The 12,812-nt window shown below is 40.4% G+C and overlaps 1 pseudogene; it reads right to left on the minus strand.

Annotated features, from left to right (window-relative positions):
- LOC127431717 (acyl-CoA dehydrogenase family member 11-like) overlaps positions 1 to 12,812 on the minus strand; it is a 77,228-nt pseudogene that overhangs the window by 63,292 nt on the left and 1,124 nt on the right.

The raw sequence follows: 12,812 nt of genomic DNA on the forward strand, positions 1-12,812 counted from the left end.
TTTTTTTATCAAATAAAGTGCTTTTATACAAAATCTTCACAGCACAATCCAAAACAACACTGGAGATATTTTTGTCAAATGAAATGCTGCACTACAGAACATCACAAATGTGAGAAATTGCTTTAGTACATTGTTATGATCACTATTTAATTACAGTTAACATTACATTACTAAACAGTAGTAATAATTTTTATTTATTTTTCCAATTCACGCGTCCATTTAAATTGAGCTTTTATTTTGCTGTTTCAGTGTGTGTTTGACAGTAGTTTCCCACCTCCGGATAAGCAGTTCTCTACATGGCCCAGTGTAAATATTAAACCCAAAACAGCTGTATTAAATATATATACAGGTATAGTCTGTATGTGCTGCGCACTTCAGAGTGCTCTTCTTCACACATCCATTTTGAAGTGCGCAGCACATGTAGACAATATAGTTTTTTAATAAAATTGCAGCCTTCTGACACTAGGATATATTGCAATTTTAATTTGATTAATTGTGCATTCAAACATTTATTTTCATCCCAAATATGTCAAGTTCCATAACATTCTGCATTTTTATGACTAGCTTCAGCAATTCCGTCTGTGCTTGCTGCATTGCGGAAATCATAGGGCCCTACATGAGAAAACCTTTGAATTCTGTCGATCTTTGAATTACTGAATATTAATTCATATCCCATGAGGAACTGGTGGTGCAACACAATTAAACACTGACTTAATTACAAACTAACAGGTCTCTAACTAAGCCCTTAATTTAAACTTTACATCCCAACTTAAGTGAGACCTTATGCACAGCTGGTGTAACCCTACCCAGGTGAGCAGAGAATGAATCTGACATAGCATCGTTCATGACAGTCAACTGTTGATGTTGTTTCCCTATGCGCAGACGGCAACAGTGACAAAATGATGCAAATGTGTATTTGACACCTATCCCGAGTCCCGCTCACTACCATGTTTTTGTACATGTAACAAAAACCTTGTTAGCGACAGTCAAACAGTTTTATTATGCTAAATTGAAGGTTTTCCAGGATGCCTGACTCTGACTAGCAATTGCAAGTACCAAATCATGGTTAATTATTGTGACATGAACTAAAGGCTACTGGCAATTATCAAAAAGGGACAAACCCCAAAAATTATGTCCTGTCCAAACTTCCAGTTATGGTAGGAAATACATCAAAACAGGAGTGAAATCTACACTCACAAAGCCATTTCATGAGTTCTTTAAGAAATTTCTCACATTTCATCTGAGTGAACGTCTGATTCACAGTTTAATAGAGCAGCCTGGCAGAGCCATCATGCATTCTTAAAGGAATAGTTCACCTAAAAATTATAATTCTCTCATCATTTCCTCACCCTTATGCCCTCTCAAACACTGCTGTTTACTATGCTCTGTGCATGCGTCAATTGTGAGTGCAAATGTAATTGAGCTTCAAATCACGATCGAAAAGGAGACTGCAAATGGCACGATTTATTGTGAAAAAGGAGTTACATTTTGGTCTGTTTCTCACCCAAAACTGATTGTATCCCTTCAGAAGACATGAATTAAACCACTTGAGTCGTATGGATGACTTTTATGTGGCCTTTACGTCTTTTTTGGAGCTTGAAAGTATTGGACCCCATTGACTTGCATTGTATGGAAAAACAGACATAGTATATCCTTCAAAGAATCTTCGTAGGTGTTCTGCAGAAAAAAGAAAGTATGGCAGAATGGAGTAAATGATGAGAGAATTATAATTTTGGGGTGAAATATTACTTTATAGCTTAATACCTGTGCAATTGCAGCCATTTTGAAAATTGCCATGACAACATTTTGCTGAGGCAGAGAGTTTGGGATCCCTCGACAGTGGCAGTAGATGGAGATCAGGTCATATGGAGAGGGAATTCCTGTTGAAATAAAATGTACAGATGACCAAACAGACTTAGTGGATGGATGGAGAAACATAAATTAGATAATAAAGAAATAAAAAAATAACTAAGAACAAAATGGCTGAATAAGCCAACTACACTTTTTTTTTTTTCACCCAATTTGGAATGTCCAATTCCCAGTGCGCTTTTAAGTCCTCGTGGTCGCGTAGTGATTCGCCTCAATCCAGGTGGCGGAGGATGAATCCCAGTTGCCTCCGTGTCTGAGACCATCAACCCCGCATCTTATCATGTGGCTTGTTGAGCGTGTTGCCACGGAGACATAGCGCATGTGGAGGCTTCACGCCATCCACCGTGGCATCCGCGCCCAAGCCAACTACACTCTTAAAGGAATGTTCTGGATTCAATACAAGTTTAGCTCAATCGACAGTATTTGTGGCATGATGTTATTTACCACAAAAAATACACTTTCACACATAAAAGCGTGTATTGAAACTGGAATATTCTTTTGACTAGAGAAATCTACAGACATTCCTGTCCTCTCTCTAATATTATGTGAAGAAAACCTCAATAAATAACATTTAAATTTGAAAACAAAGATTTGTCCCACCATCTATTCCTGTGACTCCGCCCATTGTGCTGATAACTTTGTAGTGACTAGGCCAGTAGTGTGGCATGAGGAAGTAGGCCAAGTCTGCTGTTGGCTGTCTGGTAGTGGACAGTTCCCAGTCCAACACAGCCACCACACAAGCCTGCAAAGAGACAAAAAAGCCCCTCAGGAGATTCAGATGTACCACCAGATAATTTTATAGGGATAGTTCATCCAAAAATGAAAACTCTTTCATCATTGGCATGAGGGTGAGTAAATGATGAAAGAATTTACATTTTTGGGTATATTATCCCTTTAATGATTTTATTGGAGGTGCTGAGGTTTTTGGTTTGAGAGACAGAAACATTGGTAATATCAATTAATTATCGCTTCCATAATACAGAGGAAAAAGAGTTTAATAAGCTTATTAAGAGAGTTCTGATAAAAGACATGTTATAATCGGTGGTTAATTAAAGACTTTCTCTGCCAGTCGGTTTTAATTCACTTGATCTTTACAATTTTCTCTGTAATAAATCATTCACTGACAGAGGGGAAAGTTGGAAAAGCCACAAGTCTCTGATTAAATCAAGGAAGGGAAGGCCACTGTTATAAATAATAATTTCACTGTAATAATTTCACTTTCCAAGTTCTTTCAAACCAAGTCACCATTTACTTTCATTGCAGTTTTTTTATTTTTACATACATTGAAAAAGAATGTTGACTGAGATGAACTTATTGTCTAACATCTCTTTGTGTGTTCCACAGAATAAAGTCCTACAGGATTGGAACAACATGAGGGTGAGTAAATGATGACAGAACTTGCCATTTTGGGTGAACTATCCCTTTAAAATCACACAAATGTTTAAAAATCTCATTCATATGGTGAAAAACAATAGCAAATCTATAGCAAGTAAACCCAGCAAGTCTTCAGTCAAAGCTATTGATTTGAACAAATTGAACATTCCCATATGTCTACTCCACGCATAACATGTGCCCTCAAGCACATCCCTGTTATCTGTTACAGTCAGTTTACACAATGCAGATGCATCGCAACCCACACAACCTGTGACCTATTTGCACATCAGCACCTGCTCCACTCTCATCTTTGGCTGGACTCTGTAACTGCCAGTCAGCTGTGAATAAAGCTGATTTCATTCCAGCCTTCGCCACACAGTTCGCCCTCAGCATCCTCGTACTGACAGGTACATGGATAAATCCAGAGGATACAGCAACGCCCGCTGCTCTCTCCAACAACTTTTCCTTCTCTCACACCCCTTGACATACTAGTAGGGGTGAAGGAACAGGATTACTCATTCTAAACAACTGGACATTTTCACCACACTCCTCACTATGTAACAATACTTATTTTGAATTCCATGCTATTACTACAATGCAACCCACAAAAATCCATATTGTTGTCCTATCGCCCTCCAGGTCACCTGGCAAACTTTTTTGAGGAGCTGGATGTCCTGATATCCTCCTTCCTTGAAGATGGCAGGCCACTTGTTGTTCTTGGAGATTTCAACATACACCAAGACAAGCCCCAGGCCACAAAACTTCAAGCTCTTCTGGCCTCGTATGACTTGGAAAGAATAAGTAATACAGAAACTCACAGTTCGGGCAGCCAGCTGGACCTAATTTTTATACATAACTGTACCACCACTAATGTTCTTGTTACTCCTTTACAAGTCTCTGATCACTACTTTGTTCAATTCAACATGACTCTCCAATCTATATTAAAACAGACCCCACCTTTGGTTTCCTTTCGCCGTAACCTCCGTTCTCTTTCACCCAACCGCCTTTCCACTGCTGTCTCTTCCTCTCTTCCCACACAAAACCTATTATCCACTCTGGCTGTAAACACTGCCACAGACACACTAAGCTCTACTTTAACAACCTGTCTAGACAACATCAGTCCTCTCTCCTCTAGTGTATGACACCACCCAGCCCCTGGCTCTCTGGCGTTCTTCGCGAACATCAGACTGACCTCAGGGCAGCTGAAAGGAGATGGTGGAAATCTAAAGATCCAGCAGATCTGAATTAGTATCAGTCTCTGCTTGCTTCTTTTTCCGATAACGTTAAATCTGCAAAAACCTCCTATTACCAGGGCAAGATCAACAGCACCACAGAGTTTACTAATAAGGTTACAGCCATTAGCAATACATTCTCAAACACCCGCCTCTTGTATGCAGCTCTTCTATCTCCATGTTCTCTCCTCTGACTGACACTGAGGTTTCTAAACTCCTCCTCTCCAACCAGCCCACCACCTGTCCCATTGACCCCATTCCTTACCACCTTCTCAAAGCCATTTCTCCATCCATCCTACCTGCGCTGACACACATAATTAACACATTTCTAGTTACAGGCATTTTTCCCACTACATTTATGCAGGCTCAAGTAACCCCGCTGCTTAAAAAACCTGCACTTAACCCCACACAAGTAGATCATCACAGACCAGTCTCTCATCCCATTCATGGCAAAAACACTTGAAAGGGCAGTTTTCAATCAGATCTCTGCCTATCTCTCAAAGAACAAGCTGCTGGATGACAATCAGTCAGGTTTCAAAAGTGGACATTCCACCGAGACTGCCCAGCTGAGTCGCTGAGACAGGCGAAAGCTGGATCCAGATCATCCGTCTTGATTCTACTGGACCTTTCTGCAGCCTTTGACACAGTCAACCATCAGATCCTACTGTCCACCCTCTCTACTCTGGGCATCACAGAAACTGTGCTTGGCTGGTTTAAGTCCTATCTCTCAGGTAGGTCCTTCAAGGTAGCCTGTAGAGATGAGGTGTCCAAGTCACATCAGCTACTTCCTGGGGTACCTCAGGGCTTAGTGCTTGGCCCACTCCTCTTCATATTCAACATCACTGGGACCATCATTCAAGCACATGGGTTCTCTTACCACTGCTAGGCTGACGACACAAGAGATGGCATTGAGAAAATGTAAACATTGAGCTCTACTCGTCTTTCCAGCCAAACGACACCTCGGTGACTGCTCAAATCTCAGCCTGTTTGGCAGATATCAAAGCCTGGATGAAGGAACACCACCTGCAACTTGGGGCAGTGGTGGCTTGGCGGTTAAGGCTCTGGGTTAATGACTAGATGGTCAGGGGTTCAAGCCCCAACACTGCCACGATGCCACCGTTGGGCCCTTGAGCAAGGCCCTTGACCCCATCTGCTCCAGGGGCGCCGTATCATGGCTGACCCTGCGCTCTGACCCCAGCTTGGCTGGGATATGCGAAAACGGGCAGTGGTGGCTCAGCGGCTAAGGCTCTGGGTTACTGATCAGAAGGTCGGGGGTTCAAGCCCCAGCACTGCCAAGTTGCCACTGTTGGGCCCTTGAGCAAGGCCCTTGACCCTATCTGCTCCAGGGGCACCGTATCATGGCTGACCCTGCACTCTGATCCCTTAGCTGGGATATGTGAAAAAAAAAGAATTTCACTGTATATGTGCAAATGTATAATGTGTGATAAATAAATATAATTATAATTAAATTATAACTTAACCCAGTGAAGACTAAGCTTCTCGTCTTTCCAGCCATCCCTGCTGTTGAACACAACATCACCGTTCAGCTGGGTTCAGCTACAATAACGTCTCCCAAAAATGGTCAGAAATCTAGGGGTAACCATTGATAACCAACTCTATTTCACAGACCATATCTCAAAGACAGCATGATCAAGTACATTTGCACTCTACAATGTCAGGAAAACAAGACCATTCCTCTCTGAACATGCCACACAACTTCTTGTTCAGTCACTAGTCGTAACCAGAACAGATTACTGTAACACTCTCATTGCAGGCCTCCTTGCATGCGCAATTAGACCCCTGCAAATGATCCAGAATGCTGCAGCACGTCTGGTCTTCAACGAACCGAATGTTACACCACTCCTTGTCTCTCTTCACTGGCTGCCGGCATACAGAACAGTCACTGGGTCTGCACCACCATACCTAAAATCATTTCTGCAGAGCTACATTCCCACCAGAAGCCTGCGGACAGCTAAGGATGGTGCCTTGTTGTACCAACATAAAGAGGCATTTTTATTTTGGTTTCACTGTACCTCGTAGGTGGAAGGATCCTCCCAACTCCATCCATGAAGCGGACTCACACTCTGTCTTCAAAAAATGGCTAAAAACACATCTTTTCCATGAGCACTTAACCATGCACATACATACATACATACATACATACATACATATATATATATATATATATATATATATATATATATATACACATACACACACACACACACACACACACACTACCGTTCAAAAGCTTAGGGTCACTTACTCATTCTTTATTTATTTTTTTTTTTTTCACACTTTAGAATAATAGTTAAGTCATCACAACTATGGAATAATAGAAATGGAAATATGGGAATACTATGTTATATTTTAGCATCTTCAAAATGGTCACCCATTGCCTAGATTTTGCAGAAATGTACTCTTGGCATTTTCAAAATCAACTTGAGGTATCACCCTAGGATGCTTTTTAAACAGTATTGAAGGAGTTCCCATCTATATGCTGGGCCCTTAGTGGCTGCTTTTCTTAATTATTCGGTCCAACTTTTTTTTTTAAATACAATTTTAGTTTCGTAATTAAATAAAATTAAAATGTTGGCACAATTATATTTTTGTCTACAAAACTAATTTCAAACATTTAAGCATACGCCTTCAGATCAAAAGGTTTTTAAGATCATGAGAAACTTTTCAGGCAAGTGACCCCAAACTTTTGAACAGTAGTGTATATATATATGTATATATATAAATATGTGTGTATATATATATATATATATATATATATATATATATATATATATATATATATATATATATATATTCTTGTTGCACTCTAATTTGTCTTGGATACTACTATTCTGATGCTAGTGAAACTTTGTAATGCAGCACTTTTCGTACTGCTGTCTCCTTAAGATGAATCGCTTATGATGTATTATTCCTCTTTTGTCAGTCGCTTTGGACAAAAGCGTCTGCCAAATTAATAAATGTAAATGTAAATTGTTATGTGACAATACCACTGTAGGGTGAAATATCAGGTTGTCAGTTTGGAAATCCCCATGAACAAGGGTCACTTCATTATCATTGGTTGGCAGGTTGTGGCTCAGCCAATCAGAAAGTTTCTCCATGGCAGGTAGATCTTTATGGGCAGAGGCTATGTACTGCTTGGTCCAAAAATGAGAAATAAACTCTTAAAGCTTGAAAATTATTTTCTTTATGGGTCAAATGATGGGCCACATTAGCTTTAAAGTATAATAAGAAAGCTTGTAAGAAAGATTAAAGTTAATAATTTCAAATCAAAACATTGTCATTACCTCACCTGTCTCTTACAATAACCTTCCACATTCCCTTATCCCAAGAGGCCAAGTGTACCAATGTCCAGAGAGTGAAGTTTGGCTAACATCTCCACTGCTGCCACATACAGAACCCCTGTTCTGCCACACTGACCCCTGGGAGCCTTAGGTCTCTAAATATACGTCCCTTTGTGTACACACACATACAGAGTATAATATCATCATCCCATTAATAACTACTATTGCTGACCTAATTTGAGTTCTTATAAGCAATATATGGGTGCAACACAATTTTTCTTTCTTTCTATCTATCTATCAATCTCATTTATTCTATTATTTACTTTATATAAACTCAGCAAAAAAATAAATGTCCCTTTTTCAGGACACTATATTTAAAGAGAATTTTGTAAAAATCCAAATAACTTTACAGATCTTTATTGTAAAGTGTTTAAACAATGTTTTCCATGCTTGTTCAATGAACCATAAACAATTAATGAACATGCACCTGTGGAACGGTCGTTAAGACACTAACAGCTTACAGACAGTAGGCAATTAAGGTCACAGTTATAAAAACTTAGGACAATAAAGAGACCTTTCTACTGACTCTGAAAAACACCAAAAGAAAGATGCCTAGGGTCCCTGCTCATCTGTGTGAACGTGCCTTATGCATGCTGCATGGAGGCATGAGGACTGCAGATGTGGCCAGGGCAATAAATTGCAATGTCCGTACTGTGAGATGCCTAAGACAGCGCTACAGAGAGACAGGAAGGACAGCTGATCGTTCTTGCAGTGGTAGACCACGTGTAACAACACCTGCACAGGATCGGTACATCCGAATATCACACCTGTGGGACAGGTACAGGATGGCAACAACAACTGCCCGAGTTACACCATGAATGCACAATCCCTCCATCAGTGCTCAGACTGTCCGCAATAAGCTGAGAGAGGCTGGACTGAGGGCTTGTAGGCCTGTTGTAAGGCAGGACCTTACCAGACATCAGCAGCAACAATGTCACCTATAGGCACAAACCCACCTTCTCTGGACCAGACAAGACTGGCAAAAAGTACTCTTCACTGATGAGTCGTGGTGCTTGATTTCCTGCAAGACAGGAATGTCAGTGTTCTGCCATGGCCAGCGAAGAGCCAAGGATCTCAATGCCATTGAGCACGTCTGGGACCTGTTGGATCGGAGGGTGAGGGCTAGGGCCATTCCCCCCAGAAATGTCCGGGAACTTGCAAGTGCCTTGGTGGAAGAGTGGGGTAACATCTCACATCAAGAACTGGCAAATCTGGTGCAGTCCATGAGGAGGAGATGCACTGCAGTACTTAATGCAGCTGGTGGCCACACCAGATACTGACTGTTACTTTTGATTTTGACTTTTGACTCAGTCTGGCTATATTAATCTCAGACATGGTGCAACATTAAAACTACATGCACTTAATTATGAATAAAGGTAACACCCATTGACTTTGAGTACCTGTACATGCTCCATAATGTAGAACTCTGTGCCAATGACAAGAGTATCTGTGCAGTATAGCAGAGGATGAGGAACAGGAAAGCCAACAGAGTACAGAGCTTTCTGTACTGTATACTCTCTATCCATCTACAATCACAAACACACAATACACAAATAATGAATATATCATATTTGATTTGCCTTTTTTTTTTTTTTTTTACTTTCCCTCTATGTAAAGCTGAACTAGGCATCAGAATATTACAATAAAGAGTAGAGAAGATGCAAAACTGTTTTGTTAGAATTACAATAAGAATATACTCCTTGATACATCTGCTTCCAATATTGGCATATTCAGACAGCTGATTTAAAAACAGCAATCCAGCCATCCATCTACGTTATCTTGCACACATCCATGAATTATGTGCATCTGTCTCCCTCTAGTGGTGAATTAATATAAATACATTTGTTGCATTGTTAAGTACTGCAGTAACTGGTGTCAAAGTCCTTACTGCATGTTCACAACAGCACTGGTTTGACCTAAATTAGTAATTATTACAGTTATTCTATAAATCTCTTTCAGATAATATACACACACACACACACACTGATCAGCCACAACATTAAAACCACTGACAGGTGAAGTGAATAACATGTATTATATCATTACAATGGCACCTGTCAAGGGGTGGGATATATTAGGCAGCAAGTGAACAGTCAGTTCTTGAAATTTATATGTTTTAAGCAGAAAAATGGGAAAGTGTAAGGATCTGAGCAACTTTGACAAGGGCCAAATTGTGATGGCTAGACGACTGCATCAGAGCATCTCCAAAATAGCAGGTCTTGTGGGGTGTTCCCCATATGCAGTACCTACAAAAAGTGGTCCAAGGAAGGATAACCGGTGAACTGGCAAATGGGTCATGGGCGGCCAAGGCTCACTGATGCTCGTGGGGAGCGAAGGCTAGCCTGTCTAGTCCCACAGATCCCACAGAAGAGCTACTGTAGCACAAATTGCTTAAAAACTTAATGCTGGCCATGATAGAAATGTGTCAGAACACACAGTGCATCGCAGCTTACTGCGTATGAGGCTGCGTAACCACAGACCGGTCAGAGTGCCCATGCTGACCCGTCCATCACCGAAAGCACCTACAACGGGCACGTGAGCATCACTGGACCATGGAGCAATGGAAGAAGGTGGCCTGGTCTGATGAATCACATTTTTTTCTTTTAGATCATGTGGACGGCCGGGTGTGTGTGTGTCGTTTGCCTGGGGAAGAGATGGCAGCAGGATGCACTATGGGAAGAAGGCAGGCAGGTGGAGGCAGTGTGATGCTCTGGGCAATGTTCTGCTGGGAAACCTTGGGTCCTGGCATTCATGTGGATGTTACTTTGACACGTACCACTTACTTAAAGATTGTTGCCGACCGCATACGCCCCTTCATGGCAACGGTATTCCCTGATGGCAGTGGCCTCTTTCAGCAGGATAATGCGCCCTGCCACACTGCAGAAATTGTTCAGGAATGGTTAGAGCAGGGGTGTCAAACTCAATTCTTGGAGGGCCGCAGCCCTGCAGAGTTTACTTCCAGCCCTGCTCTAAAATGCCTCCTTGTAATCTTCAAGCACATATATATATATATATATATATATATATATATATATATATATATATATATATATATATATATATATATATATATATATAAATTGCATTCTGCATTCAATCTACATCTTGATGTAATCCTTCCTCATGATCACACAGCATGTCTTCATAAGCTGAATGGGAGGCTAATCAAAAAATTTAAATGTGACGAGACTGCTGTATACCCACCAGACTCCATTTGCCATTTGCGCATCACGAACCGGCAGCACTTCACGTTCGGTTAATCATGCGAGTAAATGCGCCCACTTTCATTCGGTCAGGCTGCGTGGATGACAGCCTACATTCCGTGTTTCATTTGTTTCTTTATGCTTTCAGAACAACATGTGATGTAATAAGAGAAACACCACTATTAATGCTTGAGGTTTCCAACCCATCATACAGGTACACCCTCATTAAACTATAGTTCACACTCAAAATTACATGAAACAATTAAAAAAAGAATACATAAACCCACATCAAGGGGTTCAAAAATCTGAGTCTATTCAAAATATAAATTAAACCTGGAAATAAAGTTTTAGGATTTTGCAGGTGCGATTCACCAAAAAGAGCTAAATAGTTGATCGGCTTTTGATGTACGAATGGCTTGCACGAATGGCTTGCATGAATGGCTTGCACGCGCAGCACGAGTCTCGTCACATTTTAATAGTGTTTAGTCTCCCATCAGCTGATGAAAACACACTGCGATCATGAGGAAGGATTACATCAAGATGTAGATTGGAATGCAGGTGTGAAACTTCCACACAATTTCGTGATCAGTAATCAAATAAGCAAATTTGTGGCATTAACTGTTAACTCATTTTGTACAAAAGGACAGGTTTTCTTTCATTAAAGCACTTTCACAAGATGCTCTGTGAAAATTCACATGCAGGATCATGATTATTTCATAATCATTGGGTTTTGTACAGCTTTTTCACTCAAACTGTTGTACTGATAATATCATTTGTAATTAAAAATAAAGTATTAAATTAGAAAAATGCTAAATAGAAACATTTTCACAAGTAGACTCAAACATCGGGGGGTGGGGGTCGGCACAGCCATTGACCAGGAAAATAAAAAATGGCACTCCATGTCATAAAGGTTGCTGACCCCTGATCTATGGGATGTGCTTGACCAACAAGTCCGATCCATGGAGGCCCCACCTCGCAACTTAAATCTGCTGCTAAAATCTTGATACCACAGGACACCTTCAGAGGTCTTGTAGAGTCCATGCCTCGACGGGTCAGAGCTGTTTTGGCAGCACGAGTGGGACCTACATGATATTAGTCAGGCATTTTAATGTTGTGGCTGATCGGTTTGTGGGTGTGTGTGTGTGTGTGTGTGTGTGTGTGTGTGTGTGTGTATATATATATATATATATATATATATATATATATACACACTGGCGGCCAAAAGTTTGGAATAATGTACAGCTTTTGCTGTTTCGGAAAGAAATTGGTACTTCAGTTCACCAAAGTGGCATTCAACTGATCACAAAGTATAGTCAGGACATTACTGATGTAAATAACAGCACCATCACTATTTGAAAAAAGTAATTTTTGATCTTATCTAGACTGGCCCCATTTCCAGCAGCCATCACTTCAACACCTTATCCTTGAGTAATCATGCTAAATTGATAATTTGGTACTAGAAAATCACTTGCCATTATATCAAACACAGCTGAAAGCTATTTGGTTTGTTAAATGAAGCTTAACATTGTCTTTGTGTTTGTTTTTGAGTTGCTACAGTATGCAATAGACTGGCATGTCTTAAGGTCAATATTAGGTCAAAAATGACAACAAAAAAAAAGAAACAGCTTTCTCTAGAAACTCATCAGTCAATCACTGTGTTGAAGAATGAAGGCTATACAATGCTTGACATTGCCAAAAAATGTAAGATTTCATACAAAGGTGTACACTACAGTCTTCAAAGACAAAGGACAACTGGCTCTAACAAGGACAGA

This window comes from Myxocyprinus asiaticus, chromosome 41, assembly GCF_019703515.2.
Source record: "Myxocyprinus asiaticus isolate MX2 ecotype Aquarium Trade chromosome 41, UBuf_Myxa_2, whole genome shotgun sequence".
Taxonomy (NCBI): Eukaryota; Metazoa; Chordata; class Actinopteri; order Cypriniformes; family Catostomidae; genus Myxocyprinus; species Myxocyprinus asiaticus.